Raw genomic sequence first — 5,220 nt, forward strand, 5'->3', positions numbered from 1 at the left:
AAGAGATTCTCCATACTTTCAGGAAGTACACTTCTGCACGAGAGCTTTGGGATGCTCTTGAGAATAGATTCGAAGGGAACGTGGGTATTCGTGCCTCGAAGATCAAGCTGTTAAAGACCCAGTTCTCTGTATTCAAGCATTTGAAGAACGAATCACTCGATGATATTATCACCCGATATTATCATCTAATGACAGAGCTGAACAACTATTCGATTGCTTACAGAGAAGAGGAAATAGTTGAGAAGCTTCTCGATGCTCTCCCACCAAAGTGGGAAATGTACACTGTTCTAATGAGGGAAGACAGAGACTTTCCTAATTATGATTTGGAGACAGCAGTAAACAAGCTCAGAACCTTTGAGCTTAATATGGTTCGTAAAGAGACACCAACAGATCAGATTCAAAACCCTGGTATGTATGGTGCCAAAGTTAACTCAGGCTCAAGTTCGAAGCCTGACTCTGCTGCTTACTACTCCAAAGGAGAGTCAGGTTCTGACTCTTCTCATGAAGGAAATGTGTCTGTAAACATGAACGGTGATGTTTGCTTCGTTGCTGGAGGATCAAGTGCTTCGAAACCTCAAGCATCCACAAGTAGTTTCTCTCCCAGTACTTTAAGCAATAACTATTCCAAGATGCCAATGAGTGTCAAATCTGCTGAAGAGCAGTTTGCAGTCTATGCATCTTTTATTGCTTCTTACGAGAACTACATACAAGGGAAGATTGTGGACCCTGCTGTTTTGGAAGAAGACTATGACCAGATCGATCCTGATGATCTGGAGGAGATGGATCTGCAGTGGCAGATGGCGATGATAGTCAGAAGAGTGAAGCGTTTCATGAAGAAGACTGGCAGAAAGTTCGTAGGTGGAAAGCCAGGATTTGACAAGTCAAGGGTGAGGTGTTACAATTGCCAACAGAATGGACACTTTGCAAAAGAGTGCACTAATGCACGGGTAGAACGTAGTCAGGGGAGGACTACACAGCAAAGTGGAAATAACAATGGGAATAGAGCCATGATGTCTGATGCTGGAGAATACAACTGGAATATGTTCTCTGGAGAACTCTTTGAGCAAGCTCACATGGCGAAGGTTGCAGCTGAAGAATGTGTGAAAGCTACTGAAAATGAAAAAGCCTTCATGGCTGATGATCAGAACACCGAGGTATGTACTAAACCTATCTGTACTAAGTGTGAGAACTTGTCTGAACAGCTTACAACAATTACTGATCAGTATGTTAAATTGGATGCCGAATTTAAAACCTTGAAAGAAGATCATCATTTTACAAAGACAAGAGAAAATAATTATAGAATAAAAATTAAAGCGTGTGAAAAGGACGTTAAAAGTTTAAAAACAAAATTAGCTGAAAAAATTGATGTGATCGATCTAAGCTACGAGGTTTTAGAAGAGAAAACCAAGTTAATTGCTGAGAAAGAAAAGCAGATTGCTGATCACCAGGTAAAAGTGGTGGAACTTAATAGGAAACTGGAGCAATTCCGGAATTCCTCCGCTATTCTTGATCACCTCGTCAGTGATCAAGGTTCCTCACCTAAGAGGGGAGGAATTGGTTACCATGAGGTTCCACCACCATATAACCATAATTATACTTTCAATCCTAGTGTTCATGAATCTGTTAATTTTGTAGCTGATCAGACAGGTACTGCGAAGGAAACTGGTAAAGTACCGGAAGTTAGTAAAGGCGAAACAAGTTCTCATTGTATTAGAATGTCTACCCCTAAACCCTCAAGCTAGCTAAAATCCTTTGAAAACAACCCTCATATTGACATGGGGTTCACAATACTCCAAAGGAACACATCCATTCCTCAACCCACAGAAAGAAGAGGCAGGAAAAAGGAGGCCGAGCCGGGGCGGTTCCTTGGAGTCCGGCGGAGGCCATGGGGAAGATACGCGGCGGAGATAAGAGACCCCACAACCAAAGAAAGACACTGGCTTGGAACATTTGACACTGCCCAAGAAGCTGCCCTTGCTTATGATAGGGCAGCCCTTTCCATGAAGGGCACCCAAGCAAGAACCAACTTCATCTACTCTACTGATCATGATAACACCAACTTACACTCTCTAATCTCACCACTTGATGTTCAAACACTATTCCCACCTACACAACTCTTCAATGCACAGCCTGTGTTCCCCCAAACACTAACATTGTTCCTCAACACGCTGACCAACCAGGTGTTGGCACCTTGTACCAATCCCCTAATGATGGCCATCATAACTTTATGATTAATGAAGGTGACAATTCTGGTTACTTGGGGTGTATTGTACCTGATGATTACCTAAACCCTAGAAGCAATACCACAAGTAACGAAAATACTAGTCATAACAATCATGATAATAACAATCCAACAGTTCAATGTTCATACTGGGATCAAAGCAACCAACTTTTTGGTTCTAACGAAGGGGATATGTATGGTGGCATGTGGGGTGGTAGTCAAAGTTCATGGGAGACAATGAATGGGTATGATTTATCTGCGGTAGTGAACTATCCCACACCGTTATCATCGTTGGCTGACGACGAAGGTCAGGGTTTATATGATCCTACTTCGAGCTACGAGTTCATGGTTGGTTCTAGTAGCAATGTGACCAACAGTTCAGCTCGTAAAAGTTGCTCCTCCTATAATGACATAGTTGGTGTTGGATACTCTCTTTGATTTGTGTTTTGAGTTGTGTGTGTTGAGTATGTTTGTTTTCCTACATGTTCAATTTTACCTACATTAATGTAAACTTTGAGTTTAAATCTTTAACGTACATCGACTCATGTGAAGAATGCCACCATGTTGTGGGTAAGGGTCGAGCGATCCATATATCTTGTTTACATTACTAATGTATGTATACTAGATTCTGATGTTGGGAAAAACGACCACCTAGCCATAAACGGTAAACAAAAATTGCGGAATTAATCTTCGTTTGACTAAACTTTTTCCCGATCCGAATGAACCAATAAGGATGCAAACAAATAGGGTAATTTAAAAGTAACAACTGACACAAAAAATTTAGCGTGGAAAACCTCTTAAGGCGAGAGTAAAAACCACGGGACTAATAGAGGCGCTTCAAATCCACTATCACCAATAATGAGCAATACAAAATTCTTCTCTAGGTAAAACTAGAGGCATACACAAAATTATCATATACTTTGTACATACAATCTTCAAGTATATGGAATCAAACTACAAAAGAGTAAACGAGTAAGAGGTATCACCAACGAGAGAATGAATCAATCTCTGGCACGTTTCTTATCTTTACCAAAACACCAAAAATTTGGAGCACCAATATTCTTCTCTTCGTAATCTTTTGTAGGCAGCAGAAAAAAAAAAGAACACCAAAAAAACCTCTGCTTCGTAATCTTCGTAATCAATGAATGACGGCAGTAGAAACACAAAACCCTTTATAATTGATTCTTTCTTGTTCCATACGTCAGAGTCAAAGCCCACACTAATGCCTTGACCAAAGCCCATATAAGACGAAAACCAATTCTCCTTTTTGCTTTTCATCCGTGAACAAACAAAAAACCAATAACAATATATTTTTTTTCTTTTACTTTTATTAGTAAATAATAATAATAATAATACTAATAGACCCATATAGACTAAAATTTGTTGGGCTTTCTCATAGGCAAAAAATACCCCAACAAATCTCCCCCTTTTGTCTATGAGAAAGAACTCACCACCCCAGCGAGCGAGCAACATATTTTCAGTTTCTCCCTTGCCAAAGCTTTGGTCAACATATCGGAACAATTATCATCGGTATGAACTTTATCAAGTTCAAACCACTTGTCTTCAATACCATTTCTAATCCAATGATACCTCACATCAATATATTTTGTTCTCCTATGATACATAGAATTCTTAGCAAGGTGAATAGCACTTTGATTATCACAAAGAACCACGTAGCGCTGTTGCATACAGCCAAGATCTTGCATAAATCTTTTCAACCACAATAATTCTTTGCATGCTTTCGCTGCTGCCATATACTCTGCCTCGGTATTAGACAAAGCAACACACTTTTGCAGTCTTGACTGCCATGACATGGCCCCCCCTACAAATAACATCAAATATCCAGAAGTGGATTTCATGTTGTCCTTGTTTCCTGCCATATCGGAATCCGTGTAACCAACAAGCATCGGCTCCCCATTTCCAAATGTTATACCCAATTTGGAAGTACCACGTAGATATCTAAGGATCCACTTAACTGCTTCCCAATACTTCTTACCCGGATTTGACAAGAACCGACTAACAACACCTACTGCATGGGCAATATCAGGCCGTGTACATACCATTGCATACATCAAGCTTCCAACCACTGATGCATATGGAACACCATCCATCTCTTCAATCTCTTTCTCAGAAGTGGGCCAATCTTTTTCAGTTAACTTAAAGTTGGGAGTAAGAGGTGTACTAACCACATTAACTTTAGACATCTTGAATCTGCTATGCACATTTTCAATGTATTGCTCTTGTGACATGTGCAACTTCTTTGAAGCTCTATTTCTAGTAATCCGAATGCTAAGAATATTCTTAACTGGCCCCAAGTCTTTCATAGAAAACGACTTGCTTAACTCTTTCTTCAGCTGAACAATTCTTTCTGCATTCTTGCCAACAATCAACAAATCATCAACATAAAGCAATAAAATGATGAAATCATCATCCCCAAACCTCTTAAAGAAAACACAGTGATCAGACACAGTCTTTCGGTAGCCTTGCTTCCCCATAACTGACTCAAATTTCTTGTACCGCTGTCTCGGTGCTTGCTTCAACCCATAAAGACTTTTCTGAAGTTTGCAAACATAATCTTCTTTACCCTTAACCTGAAAACCTTCAGGTTGCTCCATATAGATTTCTTTATTCTAGTCATCACGAAGGAATGTCGTCTTGACATCCATTTGCTTAACCTCAAGATCAAGACTAGCAGCTAAACCAAGAATCACTCTAATGGAACTCTTCTTCAGGATCGGAGAAAAAATCTCATCAAAATCAATACCCTTTCTTTGACTGAACCCTTTGACCACCAATCTTACCTTGTACCTACGCCGTGAGGTATGCTCTTCAGTCTTCACTTTGTAGACCCACTTGTTCTCCAAAGCTCTTTTGCCCTTTGGCGACTTCACCAACTCAAAGGTATTGTTCTCATACAAGGAATCCATCTCATCTTGCATGGCTTCAACCCACTCTCTTTTATGCTTATCTTCCATGGCCTCTTTGTAAAACTCGGGCTC

At 40.1% G+C, this 5,220-nt stretch overlaps 1 pseudogene; it reads left to right on the forward strand.

The window, feature by feature from the left end:
* The first annotated feature begins 1,715 nt into the window (after nt 1-1,715).
* On the forward strand, nt 1,716-2,660 carry LOC143594265 (uncharacterized; annotated as a pseudogene).
* The last annotated feature ends 2,560 nt before the right edge of the window (nt 2,661-5,220 follow it).

The sequence above is a fragment of the Bidens hawaiensis genome, unplaced genomic scaffold (assembly GCF_021521415.1).
Source record: "Bidens hawaiensis isolate Kalapana, Puna unplaced genomic scaffold, B.hawaiensis_p1.1 tig00001692_1, whole genome shotgun sequence".
NCBI lineage: Eukaryota > Viridiplantae > Streptophyta > Magnoliopsida > Asterales > Asteraceae > Bidens > Bidens hawaiensis.